At 32.6% G+C, this 23,731-nt stretch overlaps 1 protein-coding gene across 1 annotated transcript in view; it reads left to right on the top strand.

The window, feature by feature from the left end:
* Positions 1 to 1,077: 1,077 nt before the first annotated feature.
* CNTN6 (contactin 6) overlaps positions 1,078 to 23,731 on the top strand; it is a 273,227-nt gene continuing 250,573 nt past the window's right edge. Inside the window, 1 exon segment of the mRNA XM_073901777.1 lies at positions 1,078 to 1,461. The gene's annotated coding sequence lies outside the window, so the exon portion shown is untranslated.

Below are 23,731 nucleotides of genomic sequence, written 5' to 3' on the forward strand. Positions count from 1 at the left end.
ACAAATACCACAACTATAAAATAATTCATCCAGTTTGCCTTCTTGTGTACTCATTTTGAGTACACCTAATGTTAAGAAACAGTAATTCCTCTCTCAAGCCTCTTATGATGGTGGTTAGACCCTATGTAGAAATGAGGTATATGACTGATGTATTTACAGAAGTATGTAATCATGGAAATCTGTAGGATATAGTATAAAAATGTAGCCATAGAAACCTTCTGGCTCATCAGATAAAAGCAAACTGAGTCTGAAAGATTATCTTTTGGTTTACTCACATTTTATTTTGTGGATTTATTTTCCCAGTATTCATTTACTTTAAGATGCTGAGAGTATAATTTCTTTTCATTACAACATGAAAATAAGCCCAAGCAATTATTCTGCTCTCATGTTATAGCCATGTTTGTATGTGTTGGTGTCTCTGTGTTCATGCAGCTGTTTTTCCTATTGTTAGCTTTTTTTTATTGTTGTTAGCTTTTTTTCAGTAAGAAGTTAGTCCCTTCCAAATCAATGACAAGACCCAAACATATTAAAAAGTTTAGTTGGAGGGCAGGGTGTGTAGCACGAACAGCATTCTTTCCCTTACAGAGTTGTTTTGCAAACACATGCACACTTGTTCGTGGCCTCTGGAGATTATAAGCACGTTACCTAGGAGAGCAGCAATACTCTTTTGGACTTGACTTCACTTTCTTTACACACTTCTCCGTCTTTTAGAAGCCTCGTGCATAGATTTTAAAAATATGATTTAGAAAGGATTTAGTGACAGTGCATAAGATCCTTCGATTTTATGTCCCTTTCCTCTTCACCCTAACTAGTAGTGGGAGTTACTGGCATGCTTCAGAAAGCTTACTTCCGTTTGAATACTGTCTAAATCAGTGCAGACCCTTGCCTGACTTAATCTTCACTTGCAAATGACAATGCAGTGAAACCAGAGGAAGAAAAAAAAATGACTTCCTTTCCTATTGGAAACCTACTAAGTAGTTCGCCTGACCCAGTTTTCAATAAGAGAGATTTTTCTGATGACCCAACAGGAGTGACTGTCTCTAGTCAAAGAAAGGGGAGGGTGGATTTAATCTTTCATGCCCCTGGGATGGCAGCTGCTGGCAGCTCTCTCTCATTCTGTGAAGGATGGTGAAGATAGAGCTGTTTTTTCAATATAGGGAGAATTTTCCTTTTGACTGTTCCAAACGGGAGATTTGCACATGTGCCTCCAGAACTAATTGTCTAGGTTCCGTCAGGAATGCAGCAGGAGAGGAGCGGATTTCATGCCTAAGACCAGAGAAGAGCCACGCAATACTCAGTGGATAAAAGGCTCGCAGTCCCAGCTGGGAAAAAGAGTCCCATTATCTCCCAGCTGCATAGACATTCCATACGGCTTGGTTCTGCCTGGATGCACAGCATGCCTGGCTGAGAGCTTGAAACAGAGTTCTGCAGAAAAATTGTAAAGATCCCGACATTTCCCTGGTAAGATCTGTAAGTACAAAATTGTGCTGTCTGCTGCAATGAGAATTTTGCTGGGCAAGCTGCAGCTTTTCTCCCTTTCGATGTCTTTGTATTAGCGTAACAGGTAAAAGCTGGGGTTGGGGGAGAAGTCATTGCTTTATGCTATGTTTCTATGATGTTGATGCTTAAAATGCATTTATTCCTCGTGAGAAAAAATGTATTGAATCTGTGTTCTGGAGAGCTTAGGATCAAACCAGAGAAAGAGAGACTACAGGTACATTTTTCAGTGTTTCACCAGTCTTTGCTGCAGTAAAACTAATGGGCAAGACGGGATGACAGTGCTAATTCGGGTACTTTCAGATGGCTTCATGCCCTTTCTGTGATGGCAAGTGGGAAAATGTTATTGCTAATTTTTTTTCATCAAAGGCTAGAAAGGTGGGGTTTGCAGTGTCGGACTGATGATTTAATGGAATGGTTATAAAAAGTTTCCTGGGGGAGGGATTTGGTGAAGGGAGCAGTGCAAGACTGGAGGTCACATGACCCCACCAAATTCTGTCTGGCATTTTGCTTCTCACCCAGCTTCCAGATAATAGCTTCTGGAGTTTCCATTTACAGTAGTTAAGCTTGTCAGTATTAAGGTACCTGTAATACTTTATGAAAAGTTTCAGAAGTTGAGGACTTGGGAACAAAACTTATAAGAGCTCTGAGATTAGCACATATAACCCATTATGTTAATGGAATACTGTCAACTTTGGGGGTTTGGGGAGAAATTGGAATTCGTAGTTCTTGCTTCTCCAATTGAAAACTACTTATGTTTAAATAATCAGCATCCTGACTACATCCTCTGAGAAATATTCACAGAATGACTAAACAGACGTTATACTGAGAGAAAATAGGGAGAACAGTAGAATTACACAGAATCAGTTTGGAAAATGAAGTATTCATAATCTTATCTACAGTGGCAAGGTTTTAAAAATTTTTTGCAAGAGAAAGAGCCATATGTTGAATATTGAGTTTCCAGTTTTGAACAATATTTATCTGATGGGTTTATCTTTATTGTTGTTAAAGGTTTCATCAATTTATGTGCATTGTATTTTATAAGATAAGATATTTAAGCACACTCTCCCATGTCCCACCCCCCTCTCACACATGTGTAAACCTACACAGATTCAGAAAACAAACATACACACACAATACTGACATGATTTGTACACCAAACAAAAATACGGAGTCATTTCATCTTTGATGCTTCAGTGATTTTTTTAAAGCAATATCATGGCTATGCAATCCAGAGATTTCAAATATATAAATTTGCAATTTTTATAAGGTTATATAAATGCATAACTTATCACATCTTAGCCAAAAAGCTTGTCATTTATAAACTGCGCTGCATTACTTCCTTTGAACATTTCTAGTGAAGTGCCAGAATAGTTTGTTTAGTATTCTCCATGTAACTTTCCCTAATGAAAACAAATTCACATTGTCATTTGGAGAATTAATACATATTTGGTCTAAGCTTAGACAAAAAAAAACAATTATCTTGTGAAAAGAGTGTGAGGTATATTAAGTTGTTTGCATACTTTTGTGTTTTTGACAAATGAAAATACTCAGTTATAGAAAAGTAAGTTTGTACCTTTTTTTTATTATTTTAGTGGAAGGAGGAGGGTTACAAAATATATTTTTTCACTTATGTATTTAACATCATATTAATTAGAATGAAGTAGCATAAACTATACTTCTTAAAAATAACTCAAGCTAAACATAAAAGTTCAAAAAAAATCTTGTCACCTGTAAAAAACAATCATAATATGTGTAGACATCCTATGCCTAAGTTCAAATAACAAAATGAGAGGGAGAGACTTTAGAAGAATGCTTTCTTATCGTATGTTTTTGTTTGTTTTTGGCAAATAAGTATTTAGATCATGTGATCAGTGATAGATGATAGATTGATAGATATTCTTTTAAAAGAATATGATCTTACCCTATTCTTTAAAAAAAAGTATTGAATTTATTTTAGATTTTGATTAAATAGAAAAAAAAGAAATTGCTAAATTTCAGGTATTTGTTCCCCCCCCCGCCCCAAGGAGATATTAGGTCCATAAAAATAACACGAGTTAAGAACAAAAATTAAGAAAATATTAGTAGTTCAAAGTCACCATTTTTAGGATGCATGTTTAAATATTAAACAATCTCTTGTAAGTCTGTGTTATGATAGTTAAAGAAATTAACACAAGTTCTTTATGGTTATTTTCCTTACATACACCACCTAAACTTCAATTTTATTATCAGTTTTACATTATTGAGATTTATAGTATTTACATTCTGGCTTAATTCACACAGTCTTGGTTAGACTTACTTGGAATTTGAAAAAAAATCAGTTGTTACCAATTACTTACTACTCAATTCATCATTCCTGTATTCCTAATTTTGAATTATTTCTTGGATTGTTGGATTTCACTGTTAAGTAGTACCCCTCCACCAAAGAAACAGTCATAGATGCTATATTTTCTATGTTACTACATAGAACATTTTCTTCTTTTGCCTACTTTTGACTCATTAAGCTTCTTGAATCAAACATAATTTTCTCTTTAAAAACTTGTAAATATTTGTAAACAATGCTGGAGACTTCCCATACTGAATGTTGCTGTCCATTGGTTATTAGGTATGTCTGAAATTTCTATCCTTGAATATAAGTTGCTTCTTTCTGATCCATGTCCATATGATTCTTTGGGTTTTTTTGTTTGTTGGTTGGTTGGTTGGGTTTTTTTATTTTGTTTTGTTTTTGCCATAGCATGTCCTAGAGTTAGTCTTCATCAGCTGTGCTTGAATATGGTGTACCACATTGATTTGAGATTTTTATATTTCAATTTTGTTGTTGTTTTTACACTCTGTATTTGATTTTTTTATTGTTATTATATTGCTTGTTCCTTTTCTTCAGGATCACCACTTATGAGCATGTTGGATCTCATTTGTCTGTCTTCTGCACCGATCATTTTATCCAAATTTATTTTTAGTTTTATGCTTTTTCATTTCATTTTGATTTTCTTTTTAAAAATATACAAGGAAAGATTATGTTTTAGAGATATTTAATCTATATAAGAGTAATTGTCTAAGCACTTCGCTCAAACTGGCTGATTCTTCTTGAGATTTACATTTTCCAGCTGTGTTTCTCTTAATTTTTTCCCTTTTATCTTATTTTTATTCAAAAGTGTATGCATGAGGGATGAATAGAGAAAGCACAGAGGATTTTTAGGGCACTGAAACAATTCTGTGTGATACTGTCATGGTAGATACATGTCACTATGTATTTGTCTAAACCCATAGAATATATAATACCAGGAGTGAACCCTGGTATGAACTATGGATTTTGGGTGATAATTATATATCATTGTAGGTTCATTGATTATAACAAATTGTAAAACCATGCACACAGTGGTGGAGATGTTGATAATGGGTGAAGCTGTGCACATATGGGGAAAGGGGGTATAACCTAGCAGATTGGGGGCAATCTATATCCTCCTAAAAGTAGATAAAGGAGAAAATACTTGTCAGCTTTCCTATATGCCTCCACCCACCCACTTCATGTAGGTCCATGTTTTTGTTTTTGTTTAGTATTTGGCAGCAGTGGAAATATGCTTCAGAATCTATGTTTTAGGGTTGTATTTGCATGCATTTTTATTAAAGACAGAAGGCTTTTTACTTTGATTTTGTATCCCACCACATCACTGTGTCTTTCTTTCTCTTTGTTGTTTCTGTAGAACAAGAGAGGAATTAAAATCTCTTTATTTAATGAAACTTAAGTAAAAATCTTTCAGTTTGGGAGAATTATTTTAAATAGAAATTTCATTAGAAAATGAAATTACTCCCATTATTCATAGCGACAAGAACTATTCTAGTCAAGATTTAGTATGTAGTATATATTCTAATACTTGCTGTGATGAAGGCATAACACAGAGCATACTAGGGAAGAAAAAAAAGCAGAGTCAGAGTCATTGGTCACTCTTTTATTCTTCTTGTATTTATTATTTTATTATTATATTTTCATTTTTTATTCTTTTATTCTTTTATTCTCCTATCAGTGTTTAGTAATGAAGTCTATGGCCTATTTAACTATCTTGTAAGGAATCTTAGGGTAATTTAGAGTGAATTTGGGTCCCAGTAACGTGAATCAAAATTAGGCATCTCAAGTATTTTATGGCAGTAGGGTGGGCATAAAATTTATATATAAGGAGCTTTCAATTAAATCAATACATGAATGAAATTACTCAGATATTGAGATTTTTTAAAAGAAGCCACAGGAGAGTCATGTATCCTATGAAGTATAAAAGAAATAATCTTACTGGTAAAAGAAGTTTCATTTTCTCCAGTGTGTATAAAGCAACACCAAGATTCTGGAAGCAGGCCTTTTGTAATGAAGGGCCACACATCAGCTATATACTTGTTCTTCTCTACATTTGGCACAAATACCTTTGTGGTCTAAAGCAAGTAACTTAGCCTCTCTACATCTCCATTTCCCATCCATAATGGGAATAATAGTAGAACTGACTTCATAGTAATAACAAGAGGAATAAGTAGGTTAACATATGAAAAATACCTTCAAGAAAGCCTTGAAATTAATAAGCACTCTTTATATTAGTTGTTTTTATATTTTGTCTACAAGCCTGGGACTGATTGTGAAAAATAATATAAAACAATGAAAAATGAAAATTTTAATCATCATCTAATCAGTTATAATGGGTATTTAGTAGAGATTTAAATTTGGAGGTGTAAATTATAGTTAGATATGAAAATGGAGCTCAGGGAATCTTGTGAGAACAGAACAGAGATGCTGGTCCTCAGATTCACATAGCCTAAAAATAGAAATGATAGTTCTGCATGCACCAGAGATGATCAAGAAAAATGGCTTATTTAATTTTCTAACTATAAAAATAATATACAGAAAAACATAAGAAAAGAATAAGCCATAATTCCTTTCACCAAAGAAAACCACCACTTGTGAATTTCTTTTCTGTTGTTAATCATTTTGTTTTTTCTATTTTTTTCTTTAATTAAAATTTTAATGTCCTAAAAAAATAATGTGTGAACCTGGAAACAACAATAAAATTTGAAATTTTTTTATTTATATGAAAAATAATAAAAATTAATATCTTCCCACATATTTCTAATCTGACTTCCCAGAGATATTTTCAACAGTTTAGTTTATTGTATTTATTGTTTACTATCTTTTATTGTATTTATTAAGCATTCTCTATTCAATTTTTCCAACTTTAACTATCTTAAAAATTATTCTATTACATTTTAATGAACATAAATATTTTAACATAAAATAAAACTTTACGTTTTCCAATAAAAGCTAAAGATAATGTATCTATCCTTTTCACAAACAGGACAATGGCTATTTTAATTTCTTCCAAGGTATTTCTGCCAATGTCCATGTTTCTACTATTTTATTTTTACTTTGTTTTTAAACTTCTCCTAATATTTTATCAATGTTTATTTAGATTTATGACATGTTTTTCTGAGTTATTTATTAACCATTTCTTCTTTCTACATGCATACATCTTGTGGGTTCATTTCCTGTGTACTGAAGACCATTTGAAGTATTATAGAAACAGTCTTAAACTCTCTTACCATTTGTCTTTCTAAAATTTACTTACTTTACTCACATTTTAAAATAATAATACGGTTGGTTACAGAACTCCATGATGACCAATAATTTTTTCTCTCGACATTTTTGCATATTTTGTTCATTGCTCTTCTGGAATATAATTTTGCTCATGAGAAGACTGCTCATAGTCTAACTATAACATCTTTGAAGATATATTTGTCTTTCATTCTGGTAGATTTTTAAAATTTCTCCTTGCAATGATGTCTTTAGGTTCATTACAATGTGTGTAGGTGTGGATTTGTTTTAAATTTATACCATTCTGGCCTCTACAAGTTCTTAACTCTGTCTAACTTCAATTTTGAAAAATTCTCAGCTACTATATATTTACTTTTATCCCTTTTCCATCTTTATTTTCTCTAAGATGCTCATTAAGTATTTGAACCTTCTTCTGTTCTTCTGTCTTTGTCTTATTTTATATATTTTTATATCTCCCTTTGTGTGTTTCACTCTGGGTGATTTCCTGTCATTTGTATTTCATAAATTTATTTTTCTTTTCAGAAAATATTTTTGATTTCTGTAATTTCTATTGCTTATTTTAAAAATTCTTTTATTTTCAAGTTGATTTTTGATTATTCAATTAGTTTTAGTTTACTTAGGGACAAATTATTTCATTATTTGTGTCTGCAGAATCTCCCTTATGGCGGTTTATTCCTTTCGATGTTTATAATCTCCTTTTATGACAGATTCACCTTCAGCAGATGTTGATTCCCGTGAGAGACCAGCATTATCACAGTTGAAGATGCTTCTCTACAGCATTGTTTCACTTTTGCCTCTAGATTTGCTCTATAATTTCCCCATTTTGTACTAGCTTCTATGTTAATTTTTGGCCTAAAATTACCTTAACATGCAGAGAGAATAAATTTAGGCCCTACAACCAAATTTGGCAAAAACTTGATTTTCAGCCTATCCCTGGAAGACCCTTTCTTTCCAGCAGATAAGCAGAATCCTTTACATTCCCCTGTTTTGTGGAGGATCCTCTTTTCTTTGGTTTATTCCAGCTAACATTGAGTTTCCTCTTCATTTTGGGTCTTGACAATTTATCTTTCTCATTTACAACCTTGATTATGCATATTTTAAAGGATTTCTTATATAGCATTCTATGTGTCTATGGTAGAAATGATACCTTTCTGCATCATATTGCATAGTATCATATACTACCATGTTGACTACAGTTTCCTCATCTGCTTTCCATCAAAAAAGAGGTCATCAAATTTTCTGGTTTGCTGGTACTTTATTTTTCCTGGTATTCTTACGATTTCATATATTTACTTTGGTGTGTTTTCTATCAGTTTAGTGGTGCTTTGGGATCAAGGCATAAACTCACTCCAAAGTCTTGAACCACAAGTTAATTATGGGTTAAAAATAAGATTTTTCACAGAAATCAAAGATGTCTTTCCACAATTTTTTTTTCATTAGATCATCACACTAGCTTATAGAAATGGGTGAAGTCAATTGTATATGTCTTTCCATTAATTCCTCAAACGTTAGTTTAATTTACCAAAGTGCTGATTTAGTCCAAAAGCACAGTTCATTCGATGAGACAACATGCTAGGAAACACTCTAGATGTAGTTAGAAAAGCTGGCCAATTGGTGTTGTTTACATATTCTCTAGGAATGGTAGCTATATTAATTCCTTATGTTTAGTGGTGTACAAATTCTTAAAATGTAGAGGAAATTATTCAAAATGTTTGTCAGCACAATAATTCCTAATAACACATTAAGCTGAGTGCTAAACAGACCATTCTTCCTTTAGATGATTTCTGTTGATTAAAAGTGAGAATTTTGGATGGATTTTTTATAAGTGTTCTTTTAAGGGTGGAAGGAGAAACTCAAATAAGACATTTTGTAAAGTTCCTAGTAATTTATCACCCTTGTATGTAAGAAGCCAATATGGACATTTTATTTTCAATGCTTTTATTTGTCCGTTATTTCCAAAGTTTAATTGATCTGGCTTCTCTTACATTTGTATGATAAAAGGGTTGTACATAAGGAGACTTTTGTAGTATCTTTGTAAATATCAGGAGTATCATATACTGGTTGGAATAGAGCTCTTAGCAAAAGAACATAATTTTCCTCTCTAGCACCTGTTAAAGTCCTCCAATCAGTAAAGAGCGATAAATGAAAGAGAAGGTCAGAAATCAGACAAGCTGCTAATTTTCTATCAGCTGATACAAGAGTAAATTAAAGAAAGTCCTTAAAGTTTTGTAGGGATGAAAAGGTTACAATTACTCAAGTATTGATAGAAGGTAAATTTTTTTGACGTATAACATGAAGATGTTTTCTGGATATTTAATGTTAGCAAATTCTTCAACATGCTTAATTGTGAATCTGTGGTGCTAACAGATAAGCTAATTCTGACATTCCTATTTATAAGTTAACACAAAAGTGTATATTCAAGGATTGTCTTAAAATTAGCATAGTGGTTCTAACATATGTATTTTTCAGAGGTGGCTACTTTATTTTAAGTTGATATTCTGTGCAAATTGTGTCTGTATGATTTGTAGACAGGAGGATGAGGACTTCATCTGCATCTTCCTGTCAAGATATAGGGCATTTTGGTGTGGAAAGCTTTCTGTTTGCTGACTTCATTCTAGTTCCATCTTTTGTCATAAGATGTTCAGAATGATTATGCAGTGACAGAAACAACTTTATTACAGAAAAAAAGAGGCTGGAACTTAAGAGAAAAATCACCTTTTTGCCATGTGTAATTCAACACAGAAAGCAAGATAGAAGTTTTCATACATTTACACAACACACACATCCACAACACTTGAGACAATCCCTTTTACCATGAGTGGCTTCTTTACTTAATGAGTGAAGGTCATTTTTCACAAAGAAGCATGGGACAACAACAACAATAAATCATGCCACTGAAGTTTCAAGATTCATGAATACATCTTTGGATGTCCTAAAATATTTTTTTTTTCCATTCTCAGAGTTTTAGGCCCTGGATGTTATTTCTTTCAGGCTTTCATTTGTACATGAAATCACTTCAGTTTATCCAAAACTTCTGGTTAATTTAGATGACTAATTTAACATACTTAATTACCAAAATTAATATTATAATTAATTAAAATGTACTACTAACAAAGCAATAGTAAAAGTAATTTTAAAGTTTAATTAAATAACATCTTAGAGCACCAAAATTTGTTAATTTCATCTTTATAGATGATTGAAAAGTGTGATACATAGTGTTAGTTACAACTTGTCTTATAAACACAGTTTTAAAGGGTTGTTTTTTTTTTTACTTTTTTTTTAAATACTTGGTATTCACAGAAGTTTGAGTCATGTATTTGGACTTGTTTTATTAACTGTGGTTGTGCTCTCTCGCAGAGTCTAAGTTCTTGAAAGCTTGGACCCTGACTGATTCCTCTTTGTATATCCAGTGCCCGTTCATAGTAGACAATGATCTTCACTAATATCTTAATTCCACAAATATTGCCTGAATGCTTATTGTGTGATTGATGCCATTGCAGGCATGGGGGTGTTTAACTCTGAGTAAGATAGAGAAGAGTTCTGCTATTGTAAAGTTAAAATTTTAATATGTGTTCTTGAACTCAATTAAGCATTCATCTCTACTGGTTGATTGGCTAACATTGTTAATTTTATATCTTACTTGAGAAATGAGCATTAGAAGTTAATAAATTATCTAATTCCAAGATAATTTTTTAAAAAGAAAATACTGTGATATAGTGAGGAATACCAAAAGGACTACATTAAAAGGGATATGTATTTGCTTGGAATAATAATTATCCCTCAGTTGTGCCAGCTAGTGATATAGTCTAGGTTATGCAGAGGATTCATAATCCGCTTAAAAAAGAGTGGATTAGCAAAAAGTAGCATCTCATATTATATAAATGTTCACATAATTATCTAATCACATATCCTATTTCCTTTACCTGAATGTTACTCATTTTCATCAAGTAAATAGTACTTATGGACTTACTGAGATGATGATATCTGTTCAAAATTTGCAAACTACATCAAATTCTTAAGTAACTTTAGAAAATTATATAGCAAGTAAAGAAAATAAAAGACAAATGCCATTTATTTATTTTTAATTATTTTTTATTGAAGTAGAATTAACATACAATGTTATATGTTTCAGGTGTACAACATATTGATTTAGTAATTACATAGATTACTCAGTGCTCATCACAATAAGTATAATCACCATCTGTCATCATACAATGTCATTACAATATTATTGACTATATTCTCTAAGTTGTCCTTTACATCTCTATGACTATGTTGTTGTATAACTGGAATTTTGTCCTTCTTAAGCCCTTTTATTTCACCCATCCCCCTACCCATCTCCCCTCCAGCAACTGCCAGATTGTTCTCTATATTCAAAAGTTTATTTTGTGGTTTGTTTCTTTGTTCATTTGTTTTTTAGATTCCACATATAAGTGAAACCGTATGGTATTTGCCTTTCTCTGACTTACTTCACTTAGCATAATACCCTCTAGGTCCATCCATGTTGTCACAAATGGCAAGATTTGATTATTTTTTATGGCTTTGTAATATTTCAGTGTGTGTGTGTGTGTGTGTGTGTGTGTGTGTGTGTGTATCACATCTTCATCCATTTAATTATTGATAGACACTTGGGTTCCTTCTTTATCTTGGTGATTGTAAATAATGCTGCTATAAAAATAGGGATGTATGTATCTTTTCAAATTAGTGTTTTTGTTTTCTTTGGGTAAATATTCAGTAGTGGGACTAACTGGATCAAGAATATCATTTATTTTAATCTTTTTTTCAGATTATGAAACTTATATGCCTTTATTATGCAAAATTTGGAAAATGCCGAAAAATTACTAATTATCATGTCACTCAAGATATGGCATCCTTTCAGTCATCTTTGTGTGTGTGTGTGTGTGTGTGTGTGTGTGTGTGTGTGTGTGTGTAAAGTACATTGGGGTGAATCTATCTGTTCTGTTTTATAACTTGTTCTTGTTAATGAACATACTGTGAGCATTTTCAAATATCATAAATATTCTCTGAAATCTGAGAGATATTCACCAGATGGGTGTGCCATAAATTTTCTCAAACCAATAATGTATCCTCAGATATTTAGTTTTTTAGAATTATTTACTACTTACAAAAATATTATGATGCCTACTTATATCCTTGTACCTGAATATTTTACATATATCTCTGATTACTTTTAAAAAATAAATCCATAGTATTAAAATTTTAGTGTTAAATAGTATTCATTATTTTAAAGATGCCAGTGTGTATATTACTAAATTGTCCTTTGGGAAGACAATTCCATCTGTACTTCTGGGCAGCTGAATTCCCATTGCCACATACTTGTAAACAGTACCTGTGTATATTGTGAGTACTCTCCAATTGGATTGGCAAAACAAACACACAAATAAACTCTATTCCAGTATTGCTCTAAATCAACCTTTTTCCATAAATATGGTCTGAATATTTCATGACTTTCTGCTCCTTTTATTAAGGTCACCCCATATCCTTTGTCCATTTTCCCAGTGGTATTTCCTTTTTTTCTTTGGCTCAAGAAGTTCATCATACATCAAGAAGATCACACTTATTTTTCACACATTTCAAACTTTTTTCTAAGTTTATAATATAATTGCATTTTAGGCATAAAACCTTGTAAAATGTGTGAAATAATATCTGAACCTCAGTTTCTATGTGTATACAGTAGCCTGGCTTTCACAAAGTCAAAGAACTACATGAAAACTGAATGAGTTAATGTTTCCAAATATGTTTTTGTAACTATAAGTGATCTACAACTACTGATGTACAATTACTGTTCTCAGTCTTATTAAATTAAATCACTATTTAATATGGATTGTGTATTAAGTCATAAAGTCTAAATAAATAAATTTGAAGTTTACTAAGGAGAGGGACTATGTTTTCAGTTTTATAGTTCCAGCACCTCACAGTGTCTGGCATGTGGTGGGTACTCAACAAATGTTTGCTCTAATGAATGTAGATTCTAAATATACTAGAGAAACATTAAATTAAATATATTTGTGCTTATTCCAAATATGCAGTTGCAGTGTCATCTAAATCTAATGGTGTCAAAAATAAGACATTAAAATGATAATTAATGTTAAATTTATGTCTCTGCCCTTGACAACCACTATAATCTATCCATGATGAAGCAATCAGAAAATTTAAGTAGTTATTTATTATATAAATACAAATTGTATTTGACCCATCTTTGGAGTTGATGTATATTGTGGGCTTTCAGGGATTTGGCCTATTAAGACAATTCAGAAGTGCATATAGGTGATAGAAAATAGTTTTGAGGATAAAACCTGTAATTGTAAATATCTCTGGATCTGGCAACAATTTATAAATTTACAGAGAGACAGACTATATATGTGAGGTGTGTGATAATTTCTTTTTCAAAAGATCAAAGAATGTAAAATTCATAATTGGCTTCTCCGGATCCTCAGAAGAACTTACTATTTTTTTGTTAACCTGCATTTAACTTAGTAAAACTTATTATGTTCATATATGATGCTATTTTATTTTGGAGAAAAATGAGATATTTGGCTTGCCGAACAGTATTTTAGGAATAAATTTTTGTTTGATTTAGACCTGAGTATATTCATTTGTTTGGCATATTTAATAATAAGATAAAAGCCATCAAATAAACTTGTTTTATTTCTGTTTATAATCATGACATTTATAAATCAGGTTATGCTATGGTAAAAAAAATAAGCTTTGAATCTTTCTTTTCTTTCTTTTTTTTTTTAACAAGAGCTCTTGCTCATTCTACTCAATGACTTATATTCAGGAAATGTCCATATAATCTACTTTAAGCAGGCAGAGCACAGACAACAAATACAAAATCAAATATTGTATGTGTGTTACTGAGTGCTCTTTTTACACATTTTTTTGTTTTCCAGCCTTATTTAGATATAATTGACATATAACATGTTATTTTAAGGTATACAAAATAATAATATGATATATGAATATTTTGCAAAATGATTACCATAATAAAGTTAGTGAACATATACATCACTTCACATAATCGCATTTTTTTCTTTTTATAGTGAGAACTTCTAAGATCTACTCTTTTGGCAACTTTCATATATACAATACAGTATTGTTAACTATAGTCACCAATGCAGAGCATTACATCCCAGAAATTATTTATCTTATAACTGGAGCTGGTTACTTTTGACCACTTTCCCCCATATCCCCCACTTCCACCCTCACACCCTTCCCTGACACTGCTCATCTGTTCTCTGTTTCTGTGAGTTTGGGTTTTTAATTCCATAAGTGAGATTATACAGTATTTGTCTTTTCCTCTCTGTTTTAATTCACTTAGTATAAGGCCCTCAAAGTTCATTCATGTTGTCACAAATAGCAGAATTTCTTTCTTTCTTTCTTTTTTTTTTTTTACTTGACAAGTTGTCGTAGTACATTTATTTCCTATGGTCATTAACAAGAACTCACAACTTTAGGAGTTTAAAAAGTAATCAGACCAGTATAAAATGGTATGTGTACAAGGATGTGAGTTGAAGGATTGGTCCAAAATGCAAAACTTGGAAGTAAATTGGTTAAATGAATTATGACATTTCCATGCTGTAGAGTATTATGCAGTCAGTAAGCATGGAAATAAATGTAGACATTATGTCATGTTGGGCTTTTTCCTGTTTAAAACACTACATACTCAAGTTCGATTAGTCAGAAGTTTGTATTATTAGTAACATCAGAAATACAGAGAAACGGTTTCAATAGCCACCCAGCTAGGCTGCATGGAAATTGAATGGATTTTATTTTTTATCTTGTTTCCCCAGAGCGCCATACTTTAGTCTCTAACCATTATGGGGTTCTGTGATGCTGTGTCTCTCCCTCTATTGATGTCATTTTTCTGTGTCCAGCTCACATTCAGATTTAGAATTTCTTTCTTTTTTATGGCTGGAAAATATTCCAGTGTTTGTGTGGGGTGTGTGTGTGTGTGTGTGTGTGTTTATACACATACCACATTTTCTTTACACATTAACCCAATGATGGACATAGGTTGTTTCCATGTCTTGGCTATCATAAATAATGCTACAGTGAATATTGGAAAACAGATATCTCTTTAGAACAGTGATTTAACTTCCTTCAGATATATACTCAGAAGTGGAATGGCTGGATCATATGGAAGTCCTGTTTTTAATTTTTTGAGGAATCTTCATGTTGTTTTTTATAGTGACGGTACCATATACAATCCCACCAACAGTGTACAAGGGGAAAAAAAACCTAAATCTTAGGAGTTTGAATCCACAAAGATTTTTTTTGGTGTGCATCTCTAAGGAAACTCTCCTCCAAGAGGAAGTTCAGTGTTAAATTTCATATAAACATGTTCTTCCACTATTATAGAAAAGAGAATTTTCTAGGGTCTTACAGCGGCAGTTAAATGCTTCCACCCAGAGGTGATACATATTATTTGAATTCCCATTTAATTGGCTGAAGCAAATCACTCAGGGGAATAAAGAACTGAAATCACATACTTGAAAAGAGGAGAGTAAGAAACAATGGTGAGTAGCAGCAATACTTCCCACTTTGAATTTGCTAACAAGAAATTCTCTGCCTGGCCCTTTTGCTCACTAACTTAGCTGTGCTAAGCAATCTCACTCAATACTTCAGGTAACTTTTTCATTTTGTTTTATTGAGATGCATTTTTACTCTTTGTACATATTGAGGAAGGAATATAGTTTGTAAGCAACTTTTCTTTGTCTGCTATGCACTAATCAGCCACCTCATTCATTGCATTTTCACTCATTGATTCATTCAATCAGTAACCATTTATCTGGATCATCTATCCACCATGTCCAATACTTTGTTTGGAGTATCATGGCTTAGAGAAACATGCCTTGTACTCCTGAATCATAGAGCATTTCAAGGATATATTTGAATTAAATCATCACATAAAATATCACCTGTGCTAAATTTCCAGAAGAACAGCTACATGGTGCTTTAAGAACCTAAACTGATCAATAAGGAAAGCCAGAAAAAATTTCCATGGGAGAGTGCTGACTCTGTGTTGACTAGGTGGATGTGAGGGGAAGATGTTCATGTAAAAGGAAGAGCAGATGAGTGGAGGAGGCATGGCAGGGATGAGAGATGGAAAAATGCAGGGGTTGAGGTCTAGGTGGATCAGAGGTCCAGGGGCCAGAGGAACCTAGAGAAGTGGACTAGAAACTAACCAAGAGGTTTTTTAGCTCATGTAAAGACTGAATATTCTTCCTAAGAAAATAGAGGAAATATTGAAAACTATTGAGAATGAAGTAATATCATCAGATTTAGATATTGAAATAATCATCCTGTCTACAATGTGAGAAACTTGATCGTTCATTATTCCAATATTTGGCATCAGGTAGATATGGAAATCGGGAAGGAATGGCATAGGCAAGAGAGAGAATAGCCACCTATCTAGGATTTTTTTCTCCTTTGACAATAAAGCAAACCTTGTTTTGAACTTCACAAATTCTGAAATTTGGTTGTTTGTTCCACATGCTAACTTTTTCTCTCATAATAGTCAATTATAACATTTGAAAAAAAATGAAAAGAACAGTTTACTAATTTTTAAATTTTTCTTTTTTTCAATAGGCTCCATGTCCTGTGTGGAGCCCAGTGTGGGGCCCAAACTCACAACCCTAAGATCAAGACCTGAACTGAGATGAAGAGTCAGATGCCCAATTGACTGAGCTACCCAGGCCCTCCAAGTTTACTAATTTTTTAAGTATAAGTCCAAAGTGGGAATTTCATAAAGTATATAAAATAGCAATATGGAAAAATGAAATCATAAATAATACATCTTCTGAAAATTACTCCAGAATATTTCTCTAAACCTTTATGTTTTAAGGATAACAAGAGTTGTAATATTTTTATTCTAAGCTAAAATTGTATTAACATTTCCCAGACATGTAAGATTCTCACTGTAGTAGATAATCTTTGAGGATGGTCACCATGTATGTATATGCCATCCCTCCTTTTAAGAAGTGGTGCCTGTTTTCTTCCCCTTGACTTTGCTTTGAACTCATGGCTTACTCTGACCAAAAGTGGAAGTGAAACTATGCCCATTCTCAGTCCTTGAGAGGCCAGTTTCCATTTGTTCTGTGGTGTATGAAGCCATGGTATCTGCTGGAAAGAGTGATCAATAGAATCCCTAAATGATGAGAGGAGGCTGCTTGGGTGAGAAACATAGGCTCCCTAACTAAGAATGTGTGCCAAGGCTTAGAGATCTTCCAGTCCAGTTGCAGTGTCAGTGACTCCAGGTAACACTACATAGATCCAAAGAACTATCTAGTGAACCCACAGAATTTTGAGAAATAATGAATTTTTTGTTATGGAGCATTAAATAAGTAAAATAGTTACAATCACTTAGTTAATTTTTATAAGGAAAATAAAATGCTATGGAGTATCTTCAAGTTTCCTATTTTGTACATTGCAGACCCCTAATTTATACATCCTTATTAAAAGTATGCCAAGAGTTGGGGTGCCTGGGTGGCTCAGTTGGTTAAACATCTGCCTTTGGCTCAGGTCATGGCAGATCACTCCAGGTCCTGGGATTGAGCCCTGCTCAGCAGGGAGTCTGCTTCTCTCTCTCTCTCTCCCCTTCTGCCCCTCCTGCCTACTAGTTCTCTCTCTCTCTCTCTCTCTCAAATAAATAAATAAAATCTTAAAAAAAATATGCCAAGATTTCCATGGCACAAATTTGGCTCTGAAAGCTGTATGTGGTTAATTTTGGACTTTCAAATCTTTAAAATTATAAACTACAATATCAGCCCAGGGAAATGAAAAAATAGACAGGAAATCTCTGTTTGATTCATTTCACCTTAATGTGTATTATATGTTGGTTAGAACTTGAGCCAAGACCAAAATACAAGATATGTTTGCTATTTTTGGCTTTTGAGGTGGATTGGAGGGAAGAAGAGTAAAGCAGTTTCACAGATACCCATATACTTAGGTCAAGAATATGCAGAACTCTTTTTTTTTAATTCTTGGAAACCTTTATAATAATTTTCTTAAGTGATTTATTTAATACACTGTGGACTTGAGTGTTATTTTTATATCAGGTTATAAATATTGTTGGTTAGAAGTCTGTCCAATGAACATCATATATTTCTCTGGGCTTATAAAACAATTTAGAGGTAAAAATATAACCAAAAAATTCATATTTTTAAGCATAATTCTATTTTTACAATGCATGTTACCATGTGGATTTTTGTTTTGTAACATGATTATTTTATTTTGCTAATATACATCGTTGTGGTCACTAATGATGATAATAATAAAACTACACTGATTTCCTTAAGTGTTATCTTATTAGTAGGTAAGAGAAACTCTGTTGACCTGGTTAATAAACAGGTACTTTACAGTTGAAAGCTAAAGAAATGACTATCGTATATATTTGTTGCTTTAAAATTATACTCATGGCATTTCTATTTCCCTAAAATTTCCATTATTCATTTGAAAACTAAACATTAAAATGATTCAATTTTCTATATAATTATGATGTGACTACATATTTATTCATACCAGATTCAAGAACATTCATTTGCAGTTGCCATTCATGTAGATGTCAAAAATGCCACTTTTTATTGTGTATATTGTGAGAGGGCAAAATAAATAACCTTTCCTGCTTAAAATTAGATTGCTTTTTAAGTATGTCATTAATCATATTTTAGACTTTAAAAGATCAAAATGAAATGGCCCAGAGTTTTAAATTTTCCCAAGTGATAAGCACTGAGTAGTTTAGTAATGTTTGACCATGCTCCAGGTGTGTTGTTGAATTTCTGAAGATGGTGTACTTCTCTGTTCTACAGTCTTTGAGTTTTTATGTTAGGTGGTAATGTGTATAGTTAGCCTGATTTCAGAGTTATAACCCCCAAGGTAGAGAAGTATTTATAAGAGTTGTGGTCTAGCCACATGAGAATAATATGAAATGGATATGGAATTAATTGAGCTGTAAAGACTTTGCTGAACAAAGTTAGCTGCAACCTGGGTCAGGAGTTGCAAAATTGAATCACAAGAAGCTATTTAAGAGTAACTAGGGCCAGCAAAAATCTACCTCCATCTGAAGGGTTTAAACTTGATATCTCCAGTTAGTATAGTAGATATAAATATAATTAAGGTTCAGAGTGTCTGTGTGAGTGTTATTCAGAAAATCACCCAAGACATAGTTAGCTCCCTGTACCTATATTTTGTCCTCAAGTTTCTGCCCCCCCCAAAAGTTTTAATTAATTTGATGTGGTAAAACTCCTTAGAGGATGAGTCTTTCTGTACGGGAAGCTTTAGAATGAAATATAGACAATGACATAAATAAAACCTATAGTATTCATACCTTTGAGTTAAACTTAGGATTTAAGTTTTAGATTTAAGTCTGTGCTAATTAGAACTGTTTCTGTGTGTGTGTGTGTGTGTGTGTGTATGTGTATAAAATGCTTGTAATACTTAGAACTCTGAAGGAGCCTTTACCCAGTTAGACTTTGTAATTAAATAACTGACTAAAAACTGACTAAAAATCTTACAGTTTAAATAAAAATATATTTTAAAAATTACTAATTTTTATTTTAAAAAGTTTGGAAATATTTAGAAGTTAAGATTTACTATTTTATCAGGGTAATATATAAGATTTAAATACTTAGAAGTATTTTCCTTGTCAAAGTCCTAAAGTTGATTGGTCAGGCATTTAAAACACTAAGGAAAACAGAATATTTCAATTTTATAAATAACATTCAAAATATTAAATAAATTGTAATAAACTAAGTTGTCAGTGAGCCTGATTGTTTATATTTCATCCATTCAACTTGAAATAATTGAATATTAATCATGGCAAAAGTGAAGTTTTTTCTTATTTTACTAACATTATAAAAAGTATAGTCATATAAATTAAGCTTAACATTTTAAGAAGAAAACAGCATTACATGAAACTCAAGTAAAGTAGATATTAATTTACAGTCTTCGCTGAACACTGAGACCCTGAGTTTTATGGAGGTAAAGAGACTTGCCCAGGACTATGGAGCAGACACTGAGATTTAGATTTTAATATGTAAATCCAGTGGCTGTGGTTTCCATATTCATTCCAAAAAAAATTTAAATTTTGTAGATGTGGGGAAAATTTTAGAGTGAAATAATGTAATGTCCTGAAACAATCTGTAATCTTTTATTATTAATTTTCTTGTTTAAAACCTACCAAAGCCAAAAGAAAATAAATCTACAGTACATTAAAAGAAGTCATAATACTGTAAGTAAGATATTATCTGACATCGTTTTTCTCTGCCCAGTTAAAAAAGGGGTTTATCTTCTTGGATATGATTTTTAACTTTAAACAGAACCAGCAGTTCTGCTGCTGTTGACTTTTTAAAACAACATAACTATTTTGAGTCTATATTTACACTATATTCTTACTTAGAATGCATAATAATTCCTTTTATATTATTTATTGCCTCTTGAACAGATTTGAAGAAGATCTGAGTAATATCTACAAAAATGGTATCTTTTTTTATTCTCTTCCTTTTACCAATTTTGATGATGATCCTGTGATATAAATCTAAATGGAAAGCAAATAGACCGATATTTCTATTCATATGTACACACATACTTTGTATTTGTATACAGCTGTATCAGCTTTTTGACAAAGGAACTACAAACAGATTAAAAAATTGTTAATGCCTCTTCCCACTCTTCCTTTTTATTATAATTTTTTACATGTTAAATTATTTTCATATATTTCTTCTCCACACAGTTATTTTCAAGGGTTTATAGTTATTTTCAAGGATAGGTCAATTTTAAACTACTTATGGGTGGTATTTTAAAATTGTTGTATTATATTTGAGCACTTATATTTAGCTGTTATGTCACCTTTGGATCTTTTACATGGCTCAAAAATGTACCAGATTAGTGTCCTTCTTCAGGAAAAGTGCTTTACATTCTCTACATCTGATATTTACATCAGAGGCATTCAAAAAGCCGTGAACAGAGTCTTATGAAATAGATGGAAGAATCATCTTTTTAAATATTAATGTCAAAAAAGCAGAATTGCTTTTTGATTTAGGATATGTAAATATTCACTTTTATTAAAAGTTTGACTTTAAAACATATACAGCTCTGCTCAACAATAGAAGTACCTTTTTTTTTAATTGAAAAAAAACACATAAAACAGGTATACTATCATGGGGAAAGTAGGTACTTTCTATATCATTGTCAAAAAACAAAAATTGCTTCTTGATTTAGGATCCAATAAACTCATAAAGAGATGTGAGTGGCTGGAAGAAATCAATACCCTCCATTGTTTCTTGGAGGGTGGACTATGCACACATTCCAGCTTCTGTACATTTCTAAAACAGTTTCTCTCAAAGATGGCAAATTTGGGAAAAATAAATTCCTTTTATAGATGAATCCTGCAGTAAGGTGACATGTCTTATGAAGACTCCACTAAGATTTTCACTTAATATTCAGCAGCCCTGAGGATTTCTCTATCTTCTACTCTAAATCAGTACTTTAGGAAAAAATGATGAGCAGGTTGACAGGGTTGTCAGGATTGTGATTGAGATGAAGCTAGCATTGTGAGTGATGTGAATATAAGGCCTCCTGGATCCTGACCCAAACCTACACCTGGTTTCGTGATCTCTGCTTTGTCCTTCAGTCACAAGAAGATCTGAGATTCTTAGTGTAGAGATAGAATCTGTCTTTCCCTTTTGGTACAAACGAAAAGGGAGTAGTGAAGAATTCACATTGGCAGTCAGGCACATCTAGATTTAAATACTGGTCAGGGAAGCCACTTATGAGCTGGTTGAACTGGGACATACATTTTGACTTTTCTAGCCTCACCAGTGTTCTTACTTGTAAAACTGGGAAATAATAGTAGCCCTATCTCTTATGGTTGGTTGGAGGATTAATTGGTATTAATGAATCTAAAGGTTTAGCACAGTGCCTGACATATAGTAATTACTCAGTGTGTTTCAAGTGGTATAGTTTCATTAGATTCATTATGAATTTAAAAAATGTCATAGATGGTATAAGGAAAGTGGTAGCCCACTGAGGACATATAGGGACACCATACAGTATTTGACTCACCTCTCTTGCAAATGTGTGATACTCAGTTCAAATTAATAATGATACCAAGACTAGCTACCCACATTATATAGTCCCAGGTACTTTCCCAAGTTCTATACATAGAATAACATTTATTTTCGTAAAACCCCTAAGAGATAAGTGATATCATTCCACATTTTACAGATAAGTAAAATGAGACCCAGAGGGATAAAAGAAATTATTCACCATCAAACAGCTATTAAACAGTGGAGCCAGAGTTCAAAACCAGGCAGTCTTTTGCCAAAATCAGTGGGTTTTACCGCCATACTCTGCATTCCTAAACTGAAAGCCAAGGCACCCCAGTCCAGCCCCATGAACTCAGACAGACATCACAGGGCAGCATTAAAATGTTTCAGAGAAACACCCCTGATGTTCGACATCTGTCAGTTACTGCATGAACTACTACTTTGAGGTTTCTTTCAGCATTATATGGTACTATTTTCCTTTCACTATCATATCTTTGTTGAAGCTGGGTTTCCTGCAATTGTTTTGATAAGAAGCAAATACTGCATGACAATCAGTATAGAATAGGAAATAACACAGAGCACCCTTATTGCAAGGTTTGAGAAGTTGTGTTTTGCCTAACAGGAACACACTTGTCATAAGTAAAAGTAGTTATTTATGAATGGAATAAAAGTATTATTTTTCTTCCAATATATACATATTATGATTTTCAAACAGCCCCCTAAGTTGTTAAAACATAAATTGTTTGAACCAAACTATTTTATAAATGAGATTGTTAGATATTTATTTTGGCCTAGGGATGCCATAAGAAAATTACTGAGAGTAAGAGCAACATGATCAGAAAATGTTGCAGAATCTCTGCACTGCATTGTTCAGCACCTCAGGGAAAACTCTATTTGAAATTTAGGGATCAGTTCAATCAAACCTTAATGCACCTATAATTTCTCAGGTACTTAGAAATTCCTTTCCCAAGGAGCTCACAGTAAAATAGGGAAAACAGACAGAAAGATTCATAGGAGAGCGTGGGATTAAGTGTCAGAAGGACCGGATCCTCCCAGGCAGGTCACATAATGATTTAGAGGGACCATGGCATTGAGAAATGGGAGGAAATTTCATTGGGTGGAAAAGCAACCATAAGAAGAGATAAATGAACGAAAGAGGTCAAAATGTATAGCATTTATAGAATAATGAGTACAGTAATAATGGAGCATTTACTACTTACACTATCACTTACTAAATACTTGTTAGTTCCCAGGCAATACTTTTGGTACTGGGTTGTGAAGATGAAAGTCAGAGTGCCTTTCCTCAGGCTCTGCTATCTCTTGGGGTTCTTGACAAGAAAACTGAGTTCAAGTGAGTGGTAGGAGATGAGATTAGAAGGGAAGAATAGGGGTGGAAGTAATATATTGCTTTTAACTTCTAAAGAGGCAAGGGATGTTTAGAATAATAAATAGAGGGTCTAATTACTTTCGATTAACTAGTAACCAAATGCATTCACAAATATTGATATTATTCAAATTAGCTTCATCTTACTGAAAAAAGATGCCGAATTTTTGTACCCTACTGCTGAATAAATGAGAG

This window comes from Callorhinus ursinus, unplaced genomic scaffold, assembly GCF_003265705.2.
Source record: "Callorhinus ursinus isolate GAN/ISIS: 27379988/994484 unplaced genomic scaffold, GSC_fseal_2.0 scaffold15, whole genome shotgun sequence".
Lineage (NCBI taxonomy): Eukaryota > Metazoa > Chordata > Mammalia > Carnivora > Otariidae > Callorhinus > Callorhinus ursinus.